This window comes from Rattus norvegicus, chromosome 3 (genome assembly GCF_021556685.1).
Source record: "Rattus norvegicus strain SHRSP/BbbUtx chromosome 3, alternate assembly SHRSP_T2T, whole genome shotgun sequence".
Lineage (NCBI taxonomy): Eukaryota > Metazoa > Chordata > Mammalia > Rodentia > Muridae > Rattus > Rattus norvegicus.
In genome coordinates, this window is record NC_141536.1 from 27,950,184 (window position 1) to 27,965,928 (window position 15,745).

The window sequence follows — 15,745 nt, forward strand, 5'->3', positions numbered from 1 at the left end:
TGCGTGCAACAATAGTGTCCTTGGCCACCGCAACTCCTTATAGCTACCCAATGGTGCCATTACTCATAACCATGCAAAGTCGAAGTAAGAATTTCTGAAATGAATGGTCTGCTCTTACACAGAGTTGATGTTAGTGCGAAAGTGAAGAATCCACTCGTTTCTGTACCTGTTTTGACTCAGTGTGGACTACACTGAGTCTCTTCAGAAGCATTTGCCGAAGCTCAGAGTCAGGATGCTCTCACAGTTGGAGATGGTGCTTTATGGAGTTAATTAGTGTTGCATGATATGGTCAGTGGTTCTGACCAATAGGATTGTGCCCTTTCAAGAAGAGAGGTAATCTTGCAATTCTGGAAGAGGTCAAGGTTCGAGCATAGATTTCTCACCTCAAGAGCAGGGAGACCCTGCATTAAGTCGCCCTACCCCTGATGTCTTATTACAGCAGCGTAGGCAGGCCAATGCACTCTCTCAAAGACGGAATCTTTTGCTGTGGATTTTACCCTGTGAAAATGGACTCTGAGTGTTTGCTGGGACATAGCCAAGAATGACAGCAACTGGACTATTATCCCCCTTTTGTGCGAGAGACTCACTTAGGAAGAGCACCATTCTAGTCTCATTTCTGTGACAAGTGGCTCTCGATCTAAAGCACTAAGTATCAAAAGGCCTTGGCTGAAAGCTCTGTAAACTAACAACTAAATAAGATTTAGGACTTGGTTTGCATTGTAATGGCCTAGCTTCCACCAGTCTGAGTTCCAGCTTTGAGATTCTTCGAGGCAATCTCTGCATATAATTGTATGTATGTTAAATGATATTGAACATGCCAACCCAAGTTAATTTTAGATTAGCAGAGAGAATGGAATAAAGAAACCACGACATTAAATAAAACATTCAATTTCACTTTCAGCAAATCATTTTCCTGGTTTTCGCCAAAGGCAAGAATCATACAGGTAACTGGAAAAGTTGTTGAGGCAAGACGTCAGTGCCATTTTAAAAACTGTTTAAACGTCTATGTTGTAGCTGTTAGCCACCGGCCTGTTCCTGTGCTTTTCCGTGTCCATTTCACAGGAGTACCGTGTCCTTCTTCAGGAAATATTGTCGAGTATTGGCTTGAAGAATTGAAGGTCATTGGAAAGCAGGATTCAGGTCTTTCATTTTAATAAATGTGCCCAAATACAAATAACGCACTTCTCCAGTACTTTTTTTACGCCTGCCTGTAACAAAAACAGCTGAACAGATTGTGATGGAATTCAGACTGACAGTCTGACAGAAAAAAAAATCTCTTTTTGTCTAAAATCTGGCTTCCATAGGTTTGTGCAAATCTAAATATTTGATTTTGCACTGGAAAAGGAGCCAGTCTTATGTACAATTTATAAAATAAACGTGTAGATACATGTTTTAAAATCCCTAAATTTTGTCAACACATACGGTCTAACTTTCAAGATTTTTCTCCCCCAAATTTTGACTAGGACTATGGAGTGTATTTTCCCCATACTTTCTGGGGCTTTGGCTGTTTATCTAATAAAGAGCCCTTTTGCAAACAGTATTTCGCGAGTGATTAACAGTAGCTGCCTCCTCTCGTTGCCCTTGCTCAGCAGGAATTGTTAAGCTCCCCACATTATACTTCCAAGACACTCAGGAGCTGGAGTTGAGAGATAGACTATTTTCTTTGAAGTTTGCCTTCACAACACACAGGGATGCAAACAAGTTTCAGTCACTCAGCATTCAGACAAGTCCATCACACAGAGACCAGGGCCAACATGGTACCATCCTTCCCAACTACATCCCTGAAATATTAGCTAGGTGAGATTTGGTGAAAAAAAATAAAAGAATTAATATAAATTTTTGTCAAAACAGGGCATCGGGACATCAAATTATTAGGCTTGCTGGTTCCAAATTCTCTTTGCCAATCCATAGTCACAATAAGAAATAGCTGACAAAAATTAGGGTGTTTGTGATTCTTTTTATGTATGTACTAACCGTGTTTACTGCATGGGACCTGCACATGACCAGACAATACACATGTTTGTAAAACTCCTACCTAAAGAAGATTCTTTCGTTGGCCTGAACATCCTATTACCCTCAGGATGTCATTGGCTCCCTCATTGCCTTTAAGGGACTTTGCAAACCTCAGATGCTCCAAGTTGAAACTTCTCCTTTTATTTGTCTTCTGAAGTTAACGCAGGGCTCTTTTTTTCTTTCATATTAATAATTGGGGGAAGTGTGAAAAAAAAAAGGGTAACTGACCCTACCCCAAGCAAACACAGAGATGCCATGTGCCTTGGGGAATTTCTTTGTCCTGTCTCTGGAGGTTTTAGCCTAGACCAACTTGCCACACTGTATGTGGCCTTACGTGAAGAAATGATGCGAGCAATTTGTGGCGCCGAAGAGAGTACGCGCCCACAGCAGTTCACTGTTTTATACAGAGAAGTCCGTGATTATACAAATGAGCATCATCCCCACGTGTACTTGGAAGATCACAACGATGCCCAGAAAACTCATGCTCGGGACACAGTTGTGCAGATTACATCACTGACCTGTGCGGAGCTGAATAACCAACAAGGTGGCCCCTTTCTCTAAGGTAAGGAACGTTCTCCAAACGGCAAGAGAACACGGGCAGCCGCTTCATGCTGGTGACATTGAAAATGTAGGGTAACAGAAATCCCATCATTTTTCATTTGTATGCAAAATTTTCTGTTCCAGAAATTAACCCCTGGACCCCGTGTCAGTTTCCATCTCCAGAATTTTCTTTGCCAGCACCACACAGAGCAGCCTTCTCTCTGTCCTAAGGTCACAGGGCTTCCCTCCTTTAAAACTAAGGGCTTCTCTGGCCAGGTCAGATGCCTCTTTGTTTCCCCTCATTACTGGAGGATAAAGAGCACTGCCCCGGCCAGGCCTGTGGTAAAAGGCGCTTCTTTAAGGGCCAGCTGCATTGAAATGCAAACTTCACTACTTTGACCAAATAACTCATTGACCACTCGCCCGGCATTAAGGTAAACCCTTTACAATGGATCAATCCCAGTAGCCACCTTTTCAGCCAGGTCTTCAACTGTTAAAAAGTCTCTTTGTTACTTACCACCTTAGACAAATGTCACCATCTACATGTGAAGCGGAGAGGGGTGATTGCGGCTTTTAATTGATGTGGATTTAATTATGCTAATTTAGACAGCTGTAAAGCATCTCAGAATAGCAGCATTATGGGGCAAACAAATACAGGTGCCCTTCACTGCAGGGGCTTAATTTTTAACCTAGGAACTTGAAAGGAGGAAGAGAACTCAAAAGGCTGAGACTCCCACTCCCTCACTGAAATATTTAGCAGGCTCTAAATAGTCATTCTTTTAACACTTGGTCTTATTTAAAAGCCTCAAACCCATCTTTGATTAGAATAGAAAAATCTAAACAATGGAATTATCCAGAATTATTCAAGACAACAGCAAAGTAGAATTGGCGAATTTTAAAATGACCTTTATTTCTGTCTCAAAAATTGTCACAAAGTGGGAAATTTTTTTTTATCTTTGATGCAGTAAACTCTGTACAGATCATTTTCTTAAGCAGAGCAAGATCCTGATTTTTTTTTAAACTTTACCTTTTTTTTTTTTTTTACTTTGCCTTGCTATATCTATCTGGCCCATTTTTCACCTCACTGTTGGCAAATGGAAGGTAGTCAGTCACCTTTGCTGATTCAAAGTCACAATTGTTTTTTCTTCCTGCTTCTGTCTAATGCCAACGCTCTCAGGTGAGTAGAGTAGAAATTATAAATTGGTTGGGGACATAAGAAAGGGAAGGAGTCCTGTGCATGCTACAGATGTGGAAGAGCTGCTGGCCTCTTGGCTAGCTGCTCTGGAGGGAGCCTCCCTCCCTCCTTCCCTCCCTAAGGCCAGGCCAGACCAGGCCAGGTCTTGTGAAAGAAAATGAAGACAGAAATCTGAAGAGCTTTTATGGCTGTTTTGTGGCTTGCCTGGGTCTGAGAATGCCTCAGTTCCTCACATCTGGAGTCCCCACTCTTCAAGGCCCAGGATGTCACCATAGACAGAGCAGCAGGCAAGACAAAGGGTTTTTCAATGAATCATCTTCCTTTCTCCCTGCCAGGCCCTGCTCACTCTGGTCAGCCTTCTCTTCTGTGTCTCCCTTTGTTCTGTAGTAATCAGCTGTGTAATTAGCCGGAGAAGAAAGGGCCCAAAGAGAAGACAGTCTTCTCTGTTCTACCCAGAGGGACAGAGTGGCCTGCCTAGTCCGACCCGTTACACATAATTTGGGGTATGATTTCGTTTCTAGCTTTTACTAATCCTCCCGTCTTCAATACGTTGTTTAAGTCCTCTGATTCCACTGGCTAAATGGGAGAGTCACTTGTAGCTGGCTGGCATGGCTGTAGTGCCTGTCTGGAAGGTACAATGGAGAGCCCTTGAGCACGGGCTGCATATCCCAGAAGCCTTTGGACATCCTTATCACATTTTTTTTTGCTTTATTAACTTTTAAAAATTCCTTACGTCAATTTGTTATTACACACACACACACACACACACACACACACACACACACACACATCTCTTGTTTCTTCCCACAGATTTTTTTTAAAAGCATCTTTTTTTTCATAAACCTTTGTTGCTTTTTGTTTGTTTTTGAGACTAGGTCTCTCTACACAGCCCTGGTTGTCCTATGTAGACCAGGCCAGGCCTCATCTTTTTCCTTTTAGAAGGTCATGATAGGAATAGAAAGAAAATGAACATGCTCTCCCTATAAGGCATAGTCACTGGTCTTCTGAGAGCAGGTGCTAGTGATCACCTCTAACCTCAGCACGAGGCCAGTGAGCTCCCTGAGTTTAAAGCCAGCCTGGTCTTCACACTGAGTTCCAGGTTAGCCAGGAGCTAAATGGTAGGACTGCTCCCTTCCCCCAAATACTCTTTAGATAAAATGCTGGCATTGTTTACGTAGAGAAATTCAAAGTAGTGCAAGCATATAACTTTATGTAAGTTATGTATCCTTAATATAGAATCAGTGACAATATGGAGGCCAGCACTTTATAACATGTGCTTAGTATGTTCAAAGGCATGGGTTTAATCCATGCCACCACAAAACACACACAGGCACGCACGCGCACGCGCGCACACACACACACACACACACACAGAGAGAGAGAGAGAGAGAGAGAGAGAGAGAGAGAGAGAGAGAGTTTAGCATGGGTTGACTGCAGATGTGATCCCAGCAGTGACAGGATTCCATTCTTAAAGTCTCAGCCATGACAGTAGTCTTTTGATATCTCAGTAGCGCTAAGGCATAAAAAGACCACCAATGTGCTTCTTACTTCCCGTAACATGAAACCTAAACTCACACAGACAACTCCCTCTCTCATGACCTGAAAACTTTTTTCACTGTAAAACAAAACAAAACAAAAAAAGAAATATAATGCACAGCTGAGGATTTAGAACGTTATTTGAGAGGAATGAAAGTCTCTCTAAAAAGAGAACTGACAAAGTAACGGAGAAGCAGCTCTTCAGGTGAACAAGAATAATCGACATTTATTTTATTTATTTGTCCATTCATTCCTTCATTCATTTTGAGATTGAGCATCAGACAACCCTACCTGGCCTGGAACTTTATGTGGCCCAGTATAATTACTGTGGTTTATTAGATAATTCGACTTTTTCTTTGGGTTCAACAAATACACATCCCTCCTCTCAAATTCTTTCCTTATCCTTCCCTTTTTACCACTTCCTTGCCCAATTCTGTGTTCTTGCTCTCTCTTTTCCCTCTTTCTCCCTCCCTCCCTCCCTCCCTCCCTCCCTCCCTCTCTTCCCTACTTTCCTTTTCTCCATCTCTGTCTCTGTCTCTGTCTCTGTCTATGTCTGACTCTGTCTCTATCTCTGACTCTCTCCCCCTCTCCTTCTCTCCTCTTTCTCTCTCCTTCTCTCTCTCCCCTCTCCCTCTTTCCTCTTCTCTCTCTCTCTCTCTCTCTCTCTCTCTCTCTCATTGCTTCCATGTACATGGGTAGCCTCTTGGGGTCTGCATCCTTGAAGAATATTAACTGTCCCTTTCCGAGCAGCCATCACTTGCTCCTCGATCCTCAGTGATGGGTCAGGAGGGGGGCACTTCACAGCACTTCATCTATGATGGGATTCTGGTTGGTTTGATCATGGACTTGCTGTCTCGGCTGCTGTGATAGCATGCTTGGGACTGCACTGCAGTATCTGACAAATACTGCTTGACTTTGATATCTGCTCCGTCTGTCTTTTATCATGTTTCTACACACAGCTTCTTCAAAGATAACTCCTGAGCCTTGCAGGGAGAGGTGTGGTGTAGATCTCTCATCCAGAGCAGAACATTTTTATTTTCTGCACAGTGACTGGTTCCCACTTTTATGAGACAGGTTCTCTCTCTGGGAACTAACTGATCTGGCTAGGCTGGCAGGCTAGTAAGCTCCATGCATTTGCCCATCCACACCTTCCTACCCCTAGGACCACAAGTGCACACATGCTGTTGTACTTGGCTCTTTACCTAGATAATGAGGATCCAATTCAGGTCTCCAGGCTTGCTTGGCAAGCACTTTATGGAGCTAATTTCCTACCCCATATAATATATATGCACGCTACTTTTGAATTATTCCTTTTCACTATGGTATTTCTAAATGTAGATTTATTTTCATTTATCTCATGCCTCTGTTATCTGTTCACAGATAAATGTACTTTCTGGAGTCATTCTTTCCTGCTCTGAGCGTCCATAAAAGCCTCATGTTTGGTCTTTGTTCTGTGTTGACTGGTGACACTTCATTTAGGTGTGTCTTTCAATTACTGTTCTCTAATGATCGATTAGCTACCGTCAAGACTTGTATTCGAACCATCAGATTTCTTTTTCTGGTTTTACTTTTCAGATTTAGCTTTCCTCGTTTTGTCTTTCATTACATGGCAACTTTGTCTTTTGCTTCTTTTATTATCCTACACATTTACAGTTGTTTTGTCGTGTTACAGTGTCACAGGTCCCCTGTTGAGTATCCACAATATTCCTTGAGGAGAATTGCCTGCTTAGATCGCTTGTCACTGTGGTGCTGTGAGTAACTCTCCAGCTATAGGTGTCTTGGGCACTGCAGGCTGTCAAGGCTCATAATCAGGTAACTTTAATGCTTTTCTTTTAAATTCTTTCTTTGATATTTTCTAGGATCTTAGGTAGAGTACACATTCTACAGTTTCATAAGGTACAGCCAAAGGAGTTTAATACTTAGATTCTTTTTCTTTCCTTTGTAAGAAAAAAACAAGGCAACAACAACAAAACAGAAACAAAACACAAATTTCCTTGTAGACATTAGCTGAGTGTGGCAGGGAACACCTTTAGTCCCAGCGCCTAGCAGACATAACGGAAGCAGGCCTACATCGACATACCTGGACCACTTTGATGGCCATTGCCTGGAGAGCTCTGCTTTCTAAAGAGTCCATGGAGAAAACACCAAGGAAGCCTCTGACACCCGTCCTTTCTTTGCCTCCATACAAAAGAATTTATGTTGGCAAGGCAACCATTTCAACAGTGTCCTGACATTCTTGATGCTGAGAATAACCACCTGAAACATTTCTATCCATTGAGACGCAGTTGGAAGACAAATAGAGATGCTTTCTGCCTTTTCCCTGTCTAGGGGGGTAGTAACTGTCTTTCATCTGAGAGGCAACATGCTTACTAGTGTGCTGACATCTGTCCTGGCCATGTTGAACTGTTGGCCCAAGGCCCAAGTACCTCTAGTGTTTGTTAAGGATGAAGAAACTTTTTGATTAACTCACATTTCCATCTTTTCTGTAAAACCCAGATTTAGAGATAAAAGAGTGAACCATTAATGTGTAAATTTGTGTATTCAGAAGTCACAGTTAGCATTAGTCATCATCCAATGGGCAAACTGAAATATGTTTAAAAAGTGAAGCCAGAATTTGAACCCACCTGAGCTGACGAAATGGAAGGTACTACTCTATCCATTTTTTTTAAGAGTCTATACTGGAGTACCAAGACACCAACTGTATGAATTTGAAGGCAAGATATTAATACCTGAACACAGTGCATGGCTGCTGAGAAGTTTGAAGCAGATATCTGTCATGGTGAAGCAACTTAAACGTTCCAAGATCAGAACCAGAGGGCTATGCTAGTAAACGAGCAGGTGAGAAGAAGGTGTGCGGAGGTGACTTTTTCCCAGTCTGACTTTTAGCTTGGACTTTCTGCTAGAGAGCCAGCAGTTAGGTAGAATTAAGGAAGTAAAAAAAAAAAAAAAAGCCATTGAGATGCACTCTGTTTACAGGTAGTCAGAACATTTTATTTCCAATACGATGTAATAGACGTGCATGACATTCAAAGTCAATAAATATACATTACTGGAGTTTTGATATATTTAGCTGGAATGCATTAAAAATACAGGATCAACTAACACTAGTTTTCCTAGCTCTTTAAGAACAATTCTGTAGATCTGTATATTTTTGATCATTCATATATATATATGAATATATATGTATATATGTGTGTGCATGTGTATATAATATATATACATATATGTATGTGTATGTACTTAATAGTTAAATAAATACTTTAATAGTTAAACAAAACGAGGAGTGTAGAGAGATAGATTAGATTAGAGCACTCACTACTCTTGCAGAGGACCCAGGTTTGACGTCTGGCAGCTTATAATTTCCTATAACTCCAGTTTCAGGGATCTGAACACTCTCTTCAGACTCCTCAGGCTTCTCCTCGAGCACACAGCACACATACAGGCAAGCAGGAACACACACACAAGAACAAAACATATGGATAAACCAACTTTTATCCTTGATCAAGGTAGGTTTTATATATGTGCTCCAAAACTCGGCTGCCTGGGCTAAAACAAGAAGATAAAAGCTGATTCCATTCCAAGTGTTCAGACCTGGAGAAAGCAAATTTCTTAGATGTCAAAATAACACAAGTACTGATTTTACAATCAAATTCTTCATAGGTAGCCTTTGAATTGAAGCAGAGTCTGGGGGAAGGGATGGGGGAAAGAAAGCTTTCCCACATATTTCCAAAAGTGAGAAGTATGGAATTCACTTGGGAAGAACCCAAAGAGGTAAGATGCTTCTGGGAAACTTTAGCCCCAGAAAGACTTGCTTTCAAATTTATTCAACTCGATGTCTTAGTCGCTCTCATGTTGTGAATGGCACACACTATACACAGTTCTTGCCTTAGTGTGCCTTAAAGCCTAGTGCAGGAGACTGCAGGGTAACTGTGCCTAACCCATAATAACACACACTCTAAAGCAGACAGGTGCCAGGAGCCTAGAGTTCAAAGCAAGCTGGTGTCCATCAGCCTGGCTGAGAGCTAAATGAATTCCTCAAGGCAGAATTCAGGACACAGTTTAAAAGACAAGGAGGCAGGGAGCAAGGGCAGTTGTGTACACCAAGAACGACATAGACCTTCAAGTCCAGAGGGAGAACGAGATCAATCAATCCACTTAAGCAAATAAACAGTGATGGGGCTGTTTGTGGTCAACAGGAAAGCCCTTCTGAGAGAGCATCAAACTTTAGACATGATTCTAAAGTGCAGAGTTCAACAAGACAAGATATTGTGATAATTAAAGTGGAAGCAAGCACACAAAAGCCCCCCATCATCTACTAGTTGCTAAATAAAACTACCTTCCTACCCCACCACTCACTGGACTTTAACTAAGCCATCCTGCCAGTTTTCGCTCATTGGAAGTGCTTGCTCTAAATAGAATGATATAATGGAATGTTGTCTGTGACTGACTGTCTGATACTCCACGTGCCAACTGAGAACAATCTCATGTTTATTTATTTAAGGTATTCTTAGTCTTGTCAGTCATTTCTTAAGTCAACTGCTTCCTTTCCATTTTAGCTGCTTTTCATTAGTACAAGGAAGATAGTCAAATACAGTCTATCAGCTGTTGCTATGTGCCTGTACCCAGTGCTGTGGTCTATTAGTGAGGGTTCTCCATGAAGACAGAGGGATGAAAGTGGGGACAGAGAGAGAGAGAGAGAAAGAGAGAGAGAGAGACAGAGACAGAGACAGAGACAGAGAGACAGAGAGAGACAGAGAGAGGGGGAGGGAGAGGGAGAGAGACAGAGAGAGGGGGAGGGAGAGGGAGAGACAGACAGAGACAGACAGGCAGGCAGAGACAGACAGAGACAGAGAGGGGGAGGAAGAGGGAGAGAGGGAGAGACAGAGAGACAGACAGAGAGACAGACAGACTCAGAAAGGGGGGAAGGAGAGTGGGAGAGAAGGGGAGAGAGGGAGAAGGAGGAGAGAGAGAGAGAGAGAGAGAGAGAGAGAGAGAGAGAGAGAGGTTGCCAGTGCTCAAAAGCAATCTAAAATCAATTAGACAGGCAGACAGACCACTTAGTAGCACCTATCAAACCTGGAGATGGTCTCAGCACTAAATTCTTTCTCCATGGACTTGGTCTTTTAACGACATCCACTGATTGGGTGAGACCGACCCACATTATCAGAGTACTGTGCTTTAGTCACAGGCTTATCGTTTCTATCAAAAACAAGCAGCTGGGTGTGGGGTATGTATGCACCTTTAGTCCCAACCCTTAAGGAGCAGAGGTAAGTGGATCTCAGTAAGTTTGAGGCCATCCTGGTCTACAATGAGAGTTCTCAGCCTGGCTAGGACTACACCATAAGACCCTGTGTTAAAAACAAAACAAAACAAAACAGCAAATAAAACTACTCTGGACCCTTCAAATAACATCTACACCCAATTTAACAAAAATGTAGGTATCCTGGGCTAGACAAAATTATCTATCCATCCATTAACCATCCGTTGATTTGAAATCAGTCCTTTCCTTCCCTGAGGGCACTTAGAACTGGAAGTGTGGCTCCTTCCTGTCTCCAAGTCAAGCAGGCATGAGATGTTGGGAAAATCTTTAGGAAACAAGGAAGTGCCGAGAAGGAGAGCTATCCACACAGAAGAAAAGCACTCATTGCTGGAGAGACAGGAAGATAACTGAGTGTTTTGTTCTCTAATATTTGTTCTTTACATGCATTACATCCTGACTACAATTTCCACTAACTCCACTCCTCCCAGTCTCCCTCCCCACCTCTCATCTACATCCACTCCTCCTCAGTTATCTTAAAAAAAGAAAGCAGGCTTCCCAGGGCATAACAAATACAGTAAGACTGGGCACGAACCCTCAGGTCAAGGCCAGAGGCAACCCAGCAACCCAGTAGAAAGAAAAGGGTCCCAAGCACATACAAAGGAGTCAAAGGTACTCCTCATGCCTGCTGTTAGTGGTCCCAGGAGAACTCCAAGCTATGCAACCATAAAGTAAAATGCAGAGAACCTAAGTCAGACCCAGACACTGTGACTGTTGCTTCAGTCTCTGTGAAGCCCTAGTAGGCCTGCTAGGCTGATTCCGTGGGTTGTGTTCTTGTGGTGTCCTTGACCTCTCTATCTCCTAGATTCCTTCCTCCTCCTCCTCCTCTTCTGGGTTCCCCAGCTTCACTTAGTGCTTGGCTAAAGAGACACACGTACGCTGATGACACCTAGCTGTCAACTCAGCTATGGTTTTGCCCAACAAGACTGAAGACCATTTGCTTTATGGCTGGACCCCTGCTCTTTCTCATTGGTGTACGTCCTTCCCTGGATCCCCAAGACAGCGCCCCTTGATGTGGAATCTCTGGTTTCTCTACTAAAGTCACGCAATGTTTTTGACAGTGTTAGCCTGGGTTTTCCTATCAGTAAGATACAAAATGTCTACTTAAGGTTATAAAGAAAAGTGCATGAAACAATTTACATCTGAAGCTAATTCACACTGTGTGCAGACGGCAATATTGCAGTGAGTACTTGACTGTTGTCAGGAGTCACACCTCGTCAAAACCATGTTGGCCAATTAACCTGTGGCCACACCAAATACCTCTCTTTGCCCATGTGTGTACATGCAGTTTTAGTTATAGGCGTATCAACCTATTTCCATAACATGTCACGTGTTTTTTTTTTTTTAATACTTTCTATATGCCCCACTAAATGGTAAAATCTGAAGGCAGAGGGAAGAGGTGGCTGAGAGCTCAATTGGTAGAATGTTGCCCCTAGCATGTGCGAAGCCCTGAGTTCAATTCTCAGCACAGCATTTGGGAACGGGAAACACATGGATCACAAGTTCAAGGTCATCCTGTGCTTGTCAGCTAGTTCCAGCCTGGTCTTAGTCTAAAGCAGCCCTGTCTAAAGCAAGCAAGCGGACAAAATCCACATAAACTAATTTACCAGAGACCCAGTGGACAGCTTGATGGGGATAGTTAGTAATAACACATACTGTGTGCCCTTACCACATGAAACAAAGCAGGGAACAATATGAAGTAACGGTATGTTAATTAGCTCAATTATGACAATCCGTTTACAATATACAAATGTCCACACATTGCATTCTATACGGTAAATACATGAAATTACTATTTCTCAATCATGCCTCAATAAAGTCAGAAAAGTTCAAAAAAAAATGAAGAGAAATAGAGTCTTCAATAAATGAATAAATGGTAGAATTTACTATGCTTCAAATTTCCTGAACCATCTCAATTCCTAGTGGCGGCTATTAAACTTAATAAGCGTTTCCGGAAAGCACGCTCTGCTCAGGGTCCTGTACCAGGTGCGATTGGCTATAGAGAACTGGTACGTTTGTCAGTTGGAGAGATTTTCCTGAGGGGGGGTCCTACCAACTCTTCGCACCACAGCGATGGTTGTAATAGTATGAGTCTGGAGGCCACACAGCAGACAATCAGCTAGCTGGGATATCTGTCTGCACAGAGAGTTCAGAATTCAGAATTCCCACCCCACGGCTCAACGCTGGAGAAACGCCGCAGTAGTCAGGCAACACCCTCCAAAAGCCCCAGGCCCCTGAGCTGCAAACGTGCCAGTCATCCGAGACCTGCCACACAGATGTGCTCTCTGCTTATTCGCTTTGGTCTGGAGAGGTGGTCAGTGAGTATTTATTATTAGTTTGTTGACAGCATTCTTGACATGAAGCCAACACAATGAGTTGCTAATCACAGCAAGGGTCATTTATTTCCTATTTTGGGTCACTTGCTTTCTCTACTGAAGGAAAGGAACATGACAGCTCTCTGTTACTCATGCCAAATTCAAGCCCCCTTTTTCTTCTGAAATCTGCATACGCCATCCTTCCTGACTGTACTTTACCGTTACGCAGGTATTTGAGCTTCTGCTCATACTTGGGAGACCCCACTTAACAAGACCCGCTTCCTGCAAGAGTGGAGAGGCCAGAGGCCGTTGGAGCCTTCCTTCTCGGCTCCTACGAGGGGTAGTTTATGCTTGCTGAGCTGCTCAGTGCCTTCCCTTGGCCCGCTTTCCTTTTAGAATCCTCACAGCAGAGCAATATCTCTTCCATGAATATATTATCTTTGCTAACTTGACAGTCTTGCCGCTGACAATATTGGTCGTACTTCACTCCCCTGCTGGGGTCCAAAATCAGATCCAACACCTCTGGGCCTGTACCGCGGTTGTAGAGCAGCTGAAGGGGCCCACTGCCAGTGGCTGTGAAAGGGATTCTTTCCAGCCTTAGCACCTGACTTCCTGGCTGCCTCTCTTCTAGTCTAGTCTCATTGGTTGCTGTGGCAGCTGTTGAGTCTCGCAGTGAGCTTGGTGTTGGGTCAAGTCTTCCGTTTGGCTGCCATACTCCCTTAGGCGCCATTTTTTTTTTTTTTTTATTTATCCTTGATTACAGAGAATGTCCTCCCATCACCTTTTAAAATAATTCAATAGGCATAACCAATCCTTTGGAGTAGGATATTTGATTTTTTTTCTTTTTTTTTTAGTTTTCAGTGCTGAAATGCAAGCAGTAGGGGTAGAGGCAGTCCGAAGAGAGTTCTGAGTTTATGATTCGTCATTTAGAAAACTGGTAACCTTGAATAGTGTTTACAAGTGAAAATACAACACAGATTTGTGTGTATAAGAAAGGTTATAAGAATTCATTCCGAAAACAATTTGGAAAGAATAAATCTTTATGTACGGAGATAGAAAATATGGAATAGTATATATCTCTAGAGGTAAGACTGCCTTTTTTAAAAAGAATAGTTAAAATATTAATCACTTACAAAATCTGTTGTTTAAGGAGAAAAGAAAACCCTTCAGAAGTTTGGTTTTCATTATCGTGAACCAGCCACACACACACACACACACACACACACACACACACACACACACCCATTCAGTGCAAAAAATAACTTTGTATTCTATGAAAGTTCTATGTAGTGTCCCTTGATGGTCAGCTGACTATCAGCACTTGAGATTCTGAGCAATGTTGCTTGTATTAATAAAGTAATTCACCGAAGCTCTGAGGAGATGGCTCAGTGGATATGAGCCTTTGCTTTGCAAACGTGAAGAATGGCATTCAAACTCTCAGCATACACATTAAAAAGTCAGGTAGGATTACATGTGTCTGCAACCCCAGCACTGGGGGACAGCCAGGAAGATCCTCATAGCTCACTGATCACTGGTTAGCCTAAACAAACTGTTAACATTTTAGTATTTCTAGAGCCTTTAATCTAACTCCTTTTGGGGAGTATAATTTTTATTATATTTTACTTAATTAATTTTTTATTTATGAATTTAATATGTATGGGTGTTTTGGCTGTATCTATGTATGTGCATCACATGCATCCCGGTGCCTAAGGAGGTCAGAAGAGGGCGCTGGAGTCCCTGGAGTTTCAGACAGCTGTGAGCTGCCACGTGGGTGCTGGGAATGAATCCAGGTCTTCTAGAAAGACAGTCAGTGCTTTTAAGCTCTGAGCCATCTCTCTAGCCCTTGGGAGTACTGTGTGTGTGTGTGTGTGTGTGTGTGTGTGTGTGTGTGTGTGTGTGTGTGTGTGTGTGTGGTGTGTGTGTATGTGTGTGCGCATGTGCACGTGTGTGACAGTTTTAACTATTTACATTATGAATAAAGGTACAAGAGCAAAGCATGGACTATGACAACAAATACTAGAGGAACATTTTGTCTATACATAAAGAGGTGAATCTTTTTTGCAATACAATTGTGTAAAGAGTATATCTGAAGACTATCTGTACTACCCACAGACATCAGGAAACATTTTTAATTCTCATACGATTCTTGTGGCTTACAAGGTCTTCAAGAACTTTTTTTTTTCTTTTTTGAGAAAAATTCATAACATCTTGCCTTCATGTCCTCAATTATTATTAAATACAGAAGTTGGGGTTCTAACAGGCAGCTAGTCAGAGAGAAAAGAACAAAAGCGAACACCTGACTCGTATCAAACGTTTGAAGAAGTAAGAAGCAAGGTAACGGACCACCATCGCATGTTCTACAGGCTTGGTAGTGGCTTTCCATTTGCCCAAACTGAAAGCATTCCAATTGGTCAAGACTCATTCCCTACAGTTACACAGGAGCTTAAGGGGGCAAAGCCATTCTGTGCCAAGAGCCCCTTAGGTCAGCAATAGAGGCTGTGTCTAGAGTGTACCCTAGAGAAGCCATGAGTAAGAACACCACACGCGGCCTCCTCCACAGAGACGTTTTCCTAGTTATCTGACGGGAACTTAAGGCTAACGTGATGCTTGGTCATCAGGATGACGTCATCTCAGGCAGTCAATCTGTACTTCTCCAACAATGAAGAGGCTCTAAATACTATTAATAGGAAATAAAGATAAATACTTGAAATCTGTTCTCCCCTCAAAGGCAGGGAATGCCATGTTCTTTGCAAGGCTTTGCAGGGCTCTCATTCCTTGTTTCTATGTCCTAAAGTCTGTGCACAGCGAAGTTACTAAATGAACAAAATG